Raw genomic sequence first — 13,823 nt, forward strand, 5'->3', positions numbered from 1 at the left:
AGCGCTGCCAGCAGGTAACCAGTGCTGAGTAGATGAAGCGAACAAAGTAGAGCACACGCCTCTAACACGAGGCAGGCGCCTGCCTCGCGTTATTCTTTGTCTATGTCTTTCGCGTTATTCTTTGTCTATGTCTTTCTTTGTATTTCGTAGTACGCTTCATCTACTCAAGCTATGCACCAAGTTGCCCCAGAACGTGTTCTACTGCGAACCAAGGCTGCCCCAGTAGATCCGTCTCTGCGCCAAAAAGGGTTCGAAGACTGTCATTAGGAGAAGCTCTAGTGGTAGGGGCGTGGCGCGCAGTTCGATATATCGAATGTTCCGCTTAACGCGAGTTCGATATACGCGAACCGTAGTGATATTACTTTTGCACGGCCTTTTCAAGGGGATGTTCTGACTGTTCAATATAAACAATAACACGATATATCCGGGTTCGCTATATCTGGGCTCCACAGTAGTCCCGATCGCGTAGTGTTCTCCATATGTCCGCATGTCAGCACATTGCTTCAGCAAAAGTACAGGTCAATAACAGCAACCACATTCCTTAAGAACTTCCTGAGGTGACGCGGTCAGTGACATAGCCAGAAATATTTTTCAGGAGGCGTTCTACGCTACCGGTAAAGAATAAAAAGACCGCCTACATCCAAACAATATCTTAGTCATTTTTCTGCTTTAATAAAGCCGAAGGGTTAGTTGTTGCGTTCACTGTAATAATATTACCAATAAAAATACGAGTGCACACAGGACTCCGAGTACTTGATTCGTAAAGAGCATTTATTTTCTCACAAAAAAACACTCTTATGAAAAATGACGGCTATTTACAATATTTTCACATAATAAGCAACACAAAACCTTCTGCTCGAGAACAATGTCTGCAACTGAGGACGGATGGCATTTGTCAACTTCTACGCCATGCGCCGGGCCGCAGAGGCGCTTTAAAAAAACAGCACTTTTTGCTTCCGTGATAGTTTATGATCATTTGAGGGCAACCCACGAGATGATAAGTAGGCTGACGTGGAAAGGCTTGTTTAATTGGGTAAACTGTACCTACAATTAAAACGAGTGCCGTACGTCGTGCGATGGCGAACAGGAGTGACTCTTTCCTGCAATAACTTCCGCTTCCTATTATAGAGCCGCGACAACGTACATCAATGTTTTCGAGAGTAAACAACAGGGAGCTCAAGTGTACCTAAACTTTCCTGAATAATTACTGAAACACAAAAATAAGGGCCACTGTTTGAAATTCAACGTGTAACTGTCAGGCGAGGAAAAAGAGCGATATTAAAATATCGTCGCGTCAATACATGAAACTTCTGTGTGTTCCCCTACAAGCTGAACATTACGTAGAATCGTCCGTTCTTTTCCGCACCCAAATGCACGAGTAGGAAAGGTGTCTTTCTGCTCGCGTTCATGGCTAACGCCTTCAGCTGAAGCCGCCGGCGGTCGACGGAAAGATGCAAGAGGACAGTTTCTGTACTGACAAAAATAACCCGGTGAGTAGCTTCACCGCAACAATTACTTCGGCTTAGCGGCGTCATCTGGTTTTTAGAACAAAAACCATTTTTCTCATAAAACCGGTACTCTTCTTATTTTCGTTTTTACATTTTAATATATTGATGCACTGTGTAAATAGCATGGGTGAAAAAAAAAAAAGACCGGCTGGCGTTATTAGTGCATTGATAGCATTTTTGGCGCAAAAAATTGGCTGATGCAAAAACTGGCTGCAAAGACGTAGCGTGCGTGCTACTTCTGCTGAAGGGCGCCTCAAGAAGGTTTTTGGATCAACGCTGTTATGTCCGCACCTGTACAAAGCATGTCGCAAAATATCTGCGTACTGCGTATTGTTTACGTCGTTAATGATCGCCGAAAGCATAGTATTGTCTAAAATGGTTGCCCTTGACTTCGATGTAAGCCATTTATTAAAACCACCAATACATGTAGCTCTGCAGTAGACGTTACTCGGGCGTGCGTCTTCGATGTCTACGCTCGCCTTTCACGGCATCCATAAACAGTAAACCCGGGTATTCCATATTTTTGCCCGCGTTGAACCAGGATTCGCCACTCGCCCATTGCGCGTTTACAAGCGACAGGAGGAAAGCTCTAAGCAGTTTTCCTTTCTTGCCCTTCCCTCGCGACAGAGCGGTTTTCCTCCTCACCGGAAAAAAAGGTTCAGAGACTGTCAAATGAGCAGGGGAAACCAAATTGCGCGAAACATATTGCACGCAGCGGGCCTTTGCACAGCCAGCCTTTGAGTTTCGTTTCTTTCACAGCGACACCTGTACTATAGTCAAATACAACCCAAGAACGCAGCGGGAAATGCTCCTCAAAGGAGGCCCTCCAGCAATGGGTTCGACGTATTGCCATGACGCCGCAGCCGACTGCCTTGGGCTTGCTAGCCACCTGGGATGCCACGCTAGTAGCTAGTAGGAAAAGTTCTTAGACCCAGTGCTCAAAAAATGTATTTGTATGTTGTTTTGTATTCACGGTTCAAATATTAATAATGATTAGAAGGTTATATTAAAACTCTTTACTTGGAACGCTAAACAAATGTTTATGACCCAACATATAACATTATTTGTTAATTCTTAACATGATAACAACATTTCAAAGTCAACATGATATAATGTTTACTTTCAATGTTAAACTTATATTTCAGATATGACTACAACGTTATATGCTAGTTTTTAACGTTAATGTAACATTCCAACTTAATATATAACGTTGCTGCAACTTGCATAAAATTTTTATAGCGTTATTCAAATGTTCGGTGCTACCTGGGGGGTTTCAGCGGTGTCGGTGTGAAGCCACATAGTAGCAAGTGTAACTAAATCACTTGTTCAGTGGAGGCCGTCATGACTGCCTCCCCCGATATCGCCGTAAAGGCAGCCATCGCGCTAACCATCATCTCCTCTAACTCAATTCCCAAAATTATTATAAAACCGCAATCAATAATTTCTCTAATGGCCGGACCTCCGCCTCTTACAACCTAAGCCCCCCGCCCACACCATCAGCTTATCGGACCCCCGCGCACTCTCCCTCCCAGGGAACGAGAAGGTCCACTCACACGCCCGAGGCATTACTATCCGGGTGGACCCAGCCCCTATCCTCACCGCTGAGCGAGGTCAGCGAGGGACCGGTTGACCACTTATCAGCACATCACCCTAAATTACCAACTGGACCGACGCCTTTACCCACCGGCCGACGAGTCCCTATTCAGCACGCGCGAAGCCTTTTGGCGCCAGCTTCAGACGCACCCTTCCCAAATCCCGCAGTTCTCTCCCATTCTACCCTACCCTCTACTTTTCCAACTGCAGATTCTGCGGTGGGCACGCTACCCTATCCTACATCATGTGGGCCTGCCATATAACCCCCTTCCGCTTCATCACTATCGAGGAGCTGTGGGAGACCACGCTACACATCTCGGAGCCGGGCCTGCTGGCTCGACTCGTCTAACGTGCTGACTGGGTCGCCGAAGCGCATAAGCTCTTGGATATCCGGCGGGGTTGACCTGCTGCGTTATGAGGGGGCAGCAAGTGAAGTTTATTGTATGTCTGTCTTCAATCGCGCTGTAAGGAGCTGTGGCGTCCACCTACAAACTGAGGAAGTTATGCGCGTTTCCTTTTCTCAAAACTATAGCGGAAGCTTTAGACTGCTGATTTTGAGAAAGGGCAGGGAGCATAACTGCCTCCCTGGGTCAGTGGACACCTCAGTCTCCTCCAAGAAGCCATCTGTTTCTTATAGAGAGGCCCCGCCGCGGTGGCTCAGTGGTTAGGGCGCTCGACTACTGATCCGGAGTTCCCGGGTTCAAACTCGACCGCGGCGGCTGCGTTTTTATGGAGGAAAAACGCTAAGGCGCCCGTTTGCTGTGCGATGTCAGTGCACGTTAAAGATCCCCAGGTGGTCGAAATTATTCCGGAGCCCTCCACTACGGCACCTATTCTTCCTTTCTTCTTTCACTCCCTCCTTTATCCCTTCCCTTACGGCGCGGTTCAGGTGTCCAACGATATATCAGACAGATACTGCGCCATTTCCTTTCGCCAAAAACCAATTATTATTATTATTATTATTATTATTATTATTATTATTATTATTATTATTATTATTATTATTATTATTATTATTATTATTATTATTATTATTATTATTATTATTATTATTATTATTATTATTATTATTATTATTATAGAGAGACAGAAATAACTTCAATGACCAAGGGATTTGGGAAACATAGGGCAATCGGTCCACGCACGACCCTACTGCTTTCATGAATGAGTTCATGGAGTTCTATGGCCTGGCGGCCCGTTCAGTGGCGATCTTCTGCCTAGCGGGGTCTGTGGAGCGCAGTCGGATCTTCCAGTCCTCCCAAGTGGTCAGGTGCTCCGGGCTTCGCAGAGGAGGGTCGGCAGGGCATTCAAGGAGAAGGTGGGTAAGAGTAGCGTGGGAGTGGGTGCTCTGGGTACAGGAGGGGGTGTATGCACCTGTGTGTATGCGGGAGAACAAATAGGGAAAGGAAGAGTGCGGGTCTGGAGGCGGCGCCATATTATTTGGTGGTAATTGTCAAGGGATTGGTGGGGTGGGGGGGGGGGGGAGGGGTATAGCTGACGTTCGGCGCAATATGCCTGGGTCCGCTCGCTGAATGAGTGCAGTCGTTCCCGTGAAGAGCCCGACTCCGATTCCGCCGCCGCCGTTGCCCGGTTGATAAGACCTCGGGCGTGGCCATTGGCGGCTTCGTTGCCGGGGTTCCCGGAGTGCGCAAGTACCCAGATCATCTCCACATGGCGGTGCGGGTTTGTGGAGGGCGAGCTGAGGATGCGGAAAGCCCCTGTTTTAATGCACGCAGACAATATTGCACTTTTAGCTGACTGGGAAAGATGTCTATACAGACCCTCGTGGATTTTTGTGGAATAAGACAAAGCTCTGTGCTTTAAATTCAACCTAAATAAATCACGCTTAACGATATTCGAAGATAATACGAATGAGCCGCTGACAATAAAAGGACATGGTATGCCCAGGGCTGGAGAGTACCAAAGCTCAGAGTATGGATAAACGAGGGCAAGATGTACATGGAAAAGCCCGAACAATCTACTCGGCTGAAAGAGAAGGGAAATGCCGCGGTAGTGAAGCACAGAGAACTTGGGGATTTAATGTGTATGAAGTGCTGAAAGTTATCTCGAAAGGAGTGATGTTGTCAAGGCTTACTTTTGGGATTGCAGTTTTGTGCCTAAGTAAATAGTACAAGTGCGGCCAAAAATAAATCAGAGAGCGGTTGTGAGATTAGCGTTAGGTGCTTGCGGCAAAAACACTGTTGAGGCAGGGCAGTGGGATGGACACCGTTCCAGTTAAGCTCGGCCAGCGTGGAGTAAAATTTTGCCCAAGCGTATCTGTAGAGAAAGAGCATTGACTCTCAGTAGAGGAAGAGAACTAAAAAACAAACAAGAAAGTACTCTAGATACCAGAAAGTAATAATAAAAACGCTAAAGGATGATCAAAGAGCAGAGGAAAAGAACTCGGTAAACTCAATGGGACTACAAACGTATGTAGAAGGGGGAAAAGCGAAATCAGAAAGACATCCCTTTATGATAATTCAAACGGCAGCGCCCTATTTAAAGCGAGATCAAGGTGCCTTAGAGCGTGCGGATACAAGAAAAATATACCCGAGAGGATGATTCATGTAGAGTGTGCGATAAATCTGAAGAGACAATTCAACATATTCTGCTGGAATATTGCAGTATCTGCTGCTGGTCCTTGGACCCAAGATATTAAACTTATTTTTCTTCCTTTCTTCTTTCACTCCCTCCTTTATCCCATCCCTTATGACGCGGTTCTGGTGTCCAACTATATATGAGACAGATACTGCGCCATTTCCTTTTCCCAAAAACCAATTATTATTATTGTTATTATTATTATATGGCGGAGTGCTAGACGCACTTTGGCACAGGTCGGCCCGGAATTGCACTGCCTCCGGGATCGGCCCGGGGCTTAAGGGCCTATTAGCGCGCGGCGCCTTTTCTTTCTATCTTTCCTCTCCTATATATCCTTGAACTCTCCTACTTTGAGCACGCGGCAGCGAGCGTGGCTCGGCTTGAGCCAGTAGGCAGGCCCGTGCACTTTCCTTTTCCTTCTTCCTGTCGGCAGCAGCAGCAGCATTCCCGATGTCGGTGCCAACCAGGTCAGCATCTTTGAGGCACTAAAGGATTGAGCAATAACTAAGGTAACGCAGGTGTGTCAAGGCAAAGGTCAGTAAAAAAACAATCGGAAAATTGATGGTTTAAAAAGGACAAGGTTTTTAAGAATAGAAATTGGTGTATTCTGAAAGCAATTGGAAGTTGTAAGTAAAAGAAGTGTTAATTCCATTATAGTGAGTGTGGGGAAGAAAAAGTTCAAAAATTAATAAACCTGAGCCTGGTGAATGCTGCCGCCACCCGTTTCAATGGGGACGCTCATATTATTCCATCTGCCAACAAAGCCCCTTGGTGAAGCACTAGTGAAGATTTTCTGGTCTTGTTCCAGAATTACCAATTATCATCTCACTTCATGTCCACTTGGCTGCACAACTTATGTGCCGAGGTGGTTCTCACGCACCACTCAGTACCGAATTTAAAAGAAATCTGTAAAGCGTAATTCTGAACACCCTGTATATGTACTGGCCCAGCTTTGTGAACGGGGATTACTTCGCCAGTTTTTCAATGCACGGTATGGTGCCAGAGTTCGGATTGAGAAAAAATGCACTGTAGTACGATAGAACAGTATTCCACCGTATTTTATAAAAAATATATCATTCTTATAGACCTCGTCAGGCTGTACTAGCCTTTAGTCTGTCTCCGCAGGACATGCTCTGAAAATGAAGGAAGGAAGGAAGGAAGGAAGGAAGGAAGGAAGGAAGGAAGGAAGGAAGGAAGGAAGGAAGGAAGGAAGGAAGGAAGGAAGGAAGGAAGGAAGGAAGGAAGGAAGGAAGGAAGGAAGGAAGGAAGGAAGGAAGGAAGGAAGGAAGGAAGGAAGGAAGGAAGGAAGGAAGGAAGGAAGGAAGGAAGGAAGGAAGGAAGGAAGGAAGGAAGGAAGGAAGGAAGGAAGGAAGGAAGGAAGGAAGGAAGGAAGGAAGGAAGGAAGGAAGGAAGGCCTCAGACGTTGCTGGCACATACCCACCACGGGGGAGTGGCCAAGACACAGGCGGTTAATTGCTGGATACAGGAAAGTTTTGACGGGAAAAGGAGTGGTAATAGGCTGTAGCCTGATAGATTGGAGTGGAGCTTATTGCAGGGAGCTAAGCGGATGAGAATGATTGCGTGGATGTATCATTAAGCATAGCAGCACACAAATGGACAGGAACAGAGTCCCCAAAACTTTTCAGCAATGTTATTAAGGGTCTATTAATATTCCCTCGTATGGTGTCCGAAAATCGCTTTCGGTTAGTTTTTAATATTATTCGAAGTGTACAATTGAGAAATGGGGATTTGGCTGACCGCAAGGCACTCAGATATGATTTAGCAGCTTTTTTTATTTGCTATCCAATGTGTCAGTTTGGAAGAACGTTTCACAGTTCGGTGTAAACGTTTTTTCCTTGTTTCGAGTGAGATAAGTGTTATACCATGGTGCTTTATTGGCAGTGCGGACGGTTCGAAAAGGAACGTGTTTGGTGATTAAATCAGCGCTTCTATTTTTGGAAATCGACCATTAGTTAGTTTATATGCAGCGTTCAGGGTGAAGTGGTAAGAAAGTGTCAAAAAATGAGCAAATTCGCTTTTTATGGAGGGGTAATTATCTTTTTTTGGAATCTCGAAATTTTTTCTCGGCTCGCGTGTTTTTGGTGCCGTGCTGAGCAGCGCTGCAAGCCTATTTTTTTGACAGTAGCATATACAGGCTCTTTCAGCGAAGGTGAAGCAGAATTTTTTTAAATAAGCCTATTGAGATACAGAGATGTCTTCTGTGGCGTTGTACGAGTAACATCATGGTTGGTGGACGACCAGAAAACCGATGAATCGTATTAACAAGTACGCTGGTTGACTAATATCTAATAATTAACTTTTTAGCTACTACAACCAGGTACTGGTTGTGATAGAAGATATGTAGCCGGCCGTTAGAAAACGGAACTTCGGAAATGTGATTATACCCTCAGCGCTATGGCGCAACAAACTTTCGTCATCGTGCGCCCTTTTCGAAAAGCGCGCGCTAAGCGGCGTCCATCACTGCACTTCTATCCAGTGATTTCCCAGTGAAGGCACCCCCTTCAGTCGTAACGAATGCTTGTTTACACTCGACGGGGAATTTTTATCATCTTTTTCATGAGTGGTGGAGTCATAAACGTTGTAGCCCTACGGGACACGTCGATACAAATAAAAAATTAAAAAATGACTACCGCTGCTTCTGTACCTTCCCCCTTCCCCCCCCCCCCCCCCCCCATTTCAATTCCTGGCGAAACCGCTGCGTCAGCCAGTGGCTCAGGTACCGTATGACTTTCTCTCTCGTGTATGGTGTGGGCATCGGTGCGGGCATCCAGCGTTCCTTTCCATAGTGGTGACATCTCCATTTGGGGGCTCGGGCTCAATTGTTCACATCAAAATATTTTTGCAGAAATTAACGGTCTCGTGTCTAAGACCCATGTGAGAGTCCAATACTGCTTCCAGACTTCTATTACAGATTAAAACTTAGAAGTCTTCTATGCATTTCAGGGGTCGGCACAATCCCTGTGCCCCAAACAGACGAGCAGCGTTTTCACCACCCTGGTAAGAAATAGGGAATCGAGGCAGGCTTGAACAGCGAGCAGCACAGCAGCGGTGATGGAACAGAGAAGGTAACGTGGAACGTGTACAGTGGCTCGATACAGCTTCCTTTGAGGGGCGGAGACATCCATTGCCCGATTGAAGGAGGCCATTTTGAAACACGTGGTTTGCGCCGACCCGTACGATTGACAGACAGGTGCTAAAATTTATTCTGAAATAAGATGGCGATGTGTTGCAGCAGCATTGAACACCCTCATATGTCAAAGACGCAGAATTTCTTAATTCTAGAGTGATATCTTTATGTGGCTAAATGAGCCAAAAAAGCGGAGATGCCACCACCACCTCACCAAAAGAAGGTGTATCGGGGCACGTGCGCAATGGAGCAACGCGCTGTGGGCGTTGTTTAGTGTACGCCTTGCGTGCGCCAGAGAAGTTCTTTTCGAAAAGGGCACGCGGCGGCCGGAATTTGTGTAGCGAGATAGCTGAAAGCAATCACGTTTTCGAAATTCTAAAAAGTGATATGGCTACTACCAGCGGCCGGCTACAAATTTCCTTTCGCACTCAAACGCCTACACTGCGATAGTTAAAAAAGTAAACTATTAGAAATTTGTTAACCAGTCTACTAGTTAACATGATTCACCTGTTTTCTGATGTCCACCAGCACAGGTATCACAATGCGACAGAAGCCATCTGTATAGCTCAAAAAGCCTATACAGACCATATTCATACTATCAGTCAGGTGATAGAGAAAAGTGCAGAATACAGAGTGTTTCACCTAAGACTTTACAGAGTTTTTATTTTAATAGGCTCTCGTCATACTATTGTCAGCAGTGTAGTATACATAAGAATACAGCTATGACGGCTAACTAACAGGCTGGTTAACTCATACTGAATTACCTTTTAACCATTATTGTTAGGCCCCTTAATTATTGAGAGGAGTTAGTCCACTGCAAGTAATATGCATATCAGGTTTTTAGAATTTCAAAAACGCTGTTACCCTCCGTGCTGTGGCCCAGCAAATTTTGGCTATTTAGACGAGTTGCGTATGGTGGAGAGGTTGCTTTGCCTGCAAGCTTCTCGAAAGCGCTTGTATTTTGGCGCAGAGCCGAGGGTAAATGCGTTTTTGAAATTCTAAAAACTGATATGGATATTACTTACGGTGGGTTACACGCCTCTCAATAATTAAGGAGCCTAACAATAATAGCTAAAAGGTTAACTATTCAATATCAGATAACCAGCCTGCTAGTTAGAACATCTTAGCTGTATTCTGATCATACTGATTATGATGATGAATTTTTATGGCGCAACGGCATCTGTGACCAAAGGGCGCCACAGAACAAGGGTTTTTCTTCTACGCCAGGTGGGGTCGAAGACGCATTTCCGAAGCACTTTGCACTAAAGAAGCTGAGCAAAAGGGGGGGGGGAAAGCTTGTACCTATTTATAACAGGTAGGTACCCGGCTGCACTGGGGATCGAACCCCGCACCTCTCGCATGCGAGGCGGAGTCTCAAACGACTAGGCCACCGCTATTTTTTTATTGCATGCAAATAGTGTCGAAAATGAAAGTCTAAGCAAGCTTACGCCACAAAACACCAGACTACCTTACCCCTGCATGCACCCTCCTTTTAAAACATCAACCGTCTGGGAGGCACACACATGCATCCAAATAGAGGAGCCAGCTAGGCGGCTCTTGCGAGGCAGCATATACTCCCCGCACCAGAGCGCATTGTTCACGAAATAAAGATTTCGACGACCGTAGTGATTCGGCGTGGCGGTCCATCATGCGGCTCTTCCAGAGACTAAATAGTCCCAGCAGCATAAATAGATCATATGGCACAGCACTGTTTTTCTCCGCGGGCAAAAAACGAATACTGTAGGGTGTGATGACAATGTCCTTCTTAACTGTTCGTTGTAAGATGTCCCAGAAGAAGATAGCATCAATGCACAGAACAAAACAATGGTCAATTGTCTCTGCTGTTTTGCACAGGCGACAATTCACCGTCTATGGTGCAAGCATCTCCTTAGCATGAAGCCATGCCTTCAGAGACAACGTTGACGTGTTGGCTATACAATGGTACAGGAAACAAATACTCTAAGTGTCTGAGTCATCTGCCTTCTGGAGAGGCTATACAGGTAGTCTTAAGAAAAGACTAGGCCACCGCTATTCTGATGTACTACACCGCTGGCAATGCTATGCAGAAAAAAGCGCTCTTTCAATTCAAAAATCATATATTTTTAAAAAATTGTGTAAAGTCATAGGTGGAACACCCAGCTGTATATCGCCTTCTTACAACCCTTGTCCGTATAGTTTCGAGACTGATTTATTTTCTTCTCTTCAAATGAATCCCCAAAACAAATGTCGGTGCTAGGGTGCCTCGATGCCAGCCAGAGGCGGCGCTGGCATCGAGGCACCCTAATGTCGGTGCGTATTTGTAGCGCCATCTTTTCTGACTAGCCTGAGCTATTTATGTTATTTGCTGTGGCAGCCGTTAGATGGCACTACATATAGAAAAATACGTTGGCACTAGTCGTCTGCTCATTCTACTGTGAGTGAATGTGGAGAGATCGACGTCCACCTCGAACAGCGTGTAAACATAAAATTCTGTGTGAAGCTTGGCAAGACTGCCACACAGACGTATGAGCTCCTTCGTGACGCTGACGGCAACGAGACAGTATCGCGGGCGCGAGTTTTCGAGTGGCACAAGAGGTTCGTTTCGGGGAGAACGTCGGTGGAAGACGACACAAGGCAGAGGCTCCCTTCAACCTCACGGAATGAAAACAACGGGGCTAGGATCAAGGTATTCGTACAGCAAGACCGCACCATTGCAGTCCGCATGCTATCAGATGCTCTCTACATTAGTAAGACCACATGCCACCAAATTTTGAGTGAGAACTTGGGGAAACGAAAGCTGAATGCCAGACTTGTGCCGCACTCCCTCACACATGACCAGAAGGACACGCGGGCATCAGTGAGTGCTGATTTGCTCTCCGCCGCAGAGAAAGATGCCGCATTCGTCGCCACCATGATTGCTGAAGACGAAACACGGTGTTTGAAAAATACGATCCTCAAACAAAGAGGCAGAGCGCCGAATAGCGGTCCACAGGTTCTCCGAAGAAATAACCAGCCAAAAAAGACGAGCACGCAAGGAGAGCAACAAAGAACAACGGCTGGACTAACAACTGAATTGTTTATTGAGTACAGACCACCGAGTAATCTCAACGCATGCGCCAAAGGCAGGACAGACACTCAAACATGGTTGTTCAAATAATCAGGTTCTTTTATCGTCAGCGCTATCGATGGTGAACTGACTCAAGCATCGCCATGTTTAGCTATTTGAAAGGCCTCAAAGATTTCACGGGCCTTCCGTGTTTTTCCATAGCCCAGAATAGGGACATCAGGGAAGCGTGGGGAACATTTGTCAGGACATCCACTACAGTGCCAAGCAAGATTGCCATCTTCACCAGCGCCAACTTTTGTTTTGTGCTTGCGCACCCTCTCGTTGACACAGTCACCCGTCTGACCTATGTAAAATTTTCCACAGAAAAGCGGAATCTTATAAATAACTTCGGTTCGGCACTTTGCGTACATAGTTCTATGTTTGGTCGTGCAACGCTTCTTGTTTCCGCCAGGCATAATTCGTGCACAAAGACCTGAAAGCTTGACGGGAGCCGAAAAAATCAAATTGACCCCCTGGCGCTTGGCGACTTTCTTAACATTGTGCGCCACTTAGTGCGAATAAGGCATGACTTGAAATTTTTTTTCTTTTGTCAGTGGCATCATTGTTTCCCTTCTTGACCCCGCCGTTAATTTCCTTTGATACGGATTCAGCGACCGCTCTCAACATTTCTGCTGGGAAACCTGCATCAGACAGGCGTTTGGCTTGCGTAGTGACACTGGTTGACACGGTGTGGCAGCAACTTTTCTTCACAGCGTTCCGGAAACAAGCCTTAGCAATACTTCTCTTGACTAGTTTTGAATGGTTAGAGTCAAAGGGTAAGAGCCCTTTTTTCTTACCCTGGCTCTTACCCGACGTGAAACAATGCATGTTACTGGCTTTTGTATGAAGCAACTCGCACTATTTTTGTATTGTGCTTAATTAGATGTTTAGTCGAGACTAATTAACCAACTTCGCAAGCAACGAAGATAGGCGAAAAAGTCCAATGAGAAAGTTGCAGAACGGTCCGCGAAACGTCCCACTGAACAGTGTCTAACTTTCCATCTATTACGAATCCGCTTTTATTCGCTCTCTGCGGATGCCCACGAAATACAAAAATACCACGTGACATGCCCGCTTGCGCGCCACGACTGCAGTGCTCTCAAACGTTCCGCCCGAGGAGGCGCTGGCCCGACAAAGAAACAGTTAGTTCATTTAGCCGGGCGTGGTGCTGCTAAAAGGTGACAGGGCGGGGCGACGCACGCGCTAGCTGTGCGACTACGGGAGCGAAAGCGATGAGGACTGCGTCTGCTTGTCGCTGTCATCAAGCTCCGCCAGGGAAGCATACCGCTGGCTAAAGAATTTCTGATGGCCCAGCTCTGTTAGGCCAGGATATACGTAGCGAAAGCGCGGCGACTTCTGCATCGGAAGCGGGCATTCAGTAGATGCGCCTTTATTTATTATTAAACATTGAACCATCGTGGCGAGTAACAGCGTCTCCGCCTCAAACACCAAAGGCCCTGGTTCGATTCCCAGCCTCGGCACAAGTTCTTTTTCTGTATTCACTCATTGTGAGGGGGTGTCAGTGGCTCTCATAGGTGCCGCCACCGAATACGTTGGTTAGCAGTTAAGCGCAGGCTCTGTTAAGGCGCGTTTATACTCTAACGTAACGCGCTGGACACCAACGCCACGTACATGAAAGCGAGATTGAGGTCTCCTTTCCTTTCGGGAAAATGAACGGCCTTTGCAAAGTTGTCAACGCCAATGAACTCTATGAACGCCGTCGGCTCACTTGTTTGTTTGTTTTTTGTTTTTTGAGGAAAGAAAATGGCACAGCAACTGTCTCACGTATATCGGTGGACACCTGAGCCACGCCCTAAAGAAAAGGATAAAGGAGGGAGGGAAAGAAGAAAGCGAAAACTTAAAATTGAAAGTTGGAAGTGCTGTGCGATGT

The sequence above is a fragment of the Amblyomma americanum genome, chromosome 1 (genome assembly GCF_052857255.1).
Source record: "Amblyomma americanum isolate KBUSLIRL-KWMA chromosome 1, ASM5285725v1, whole genome shotgun sequence".
Lineage (NCBI taxonomy): Eukaryota > Metazoa > Arthropoda > Arachnida > Ixodida > Ixodidae > Amblyomma > Amblyomma americanum.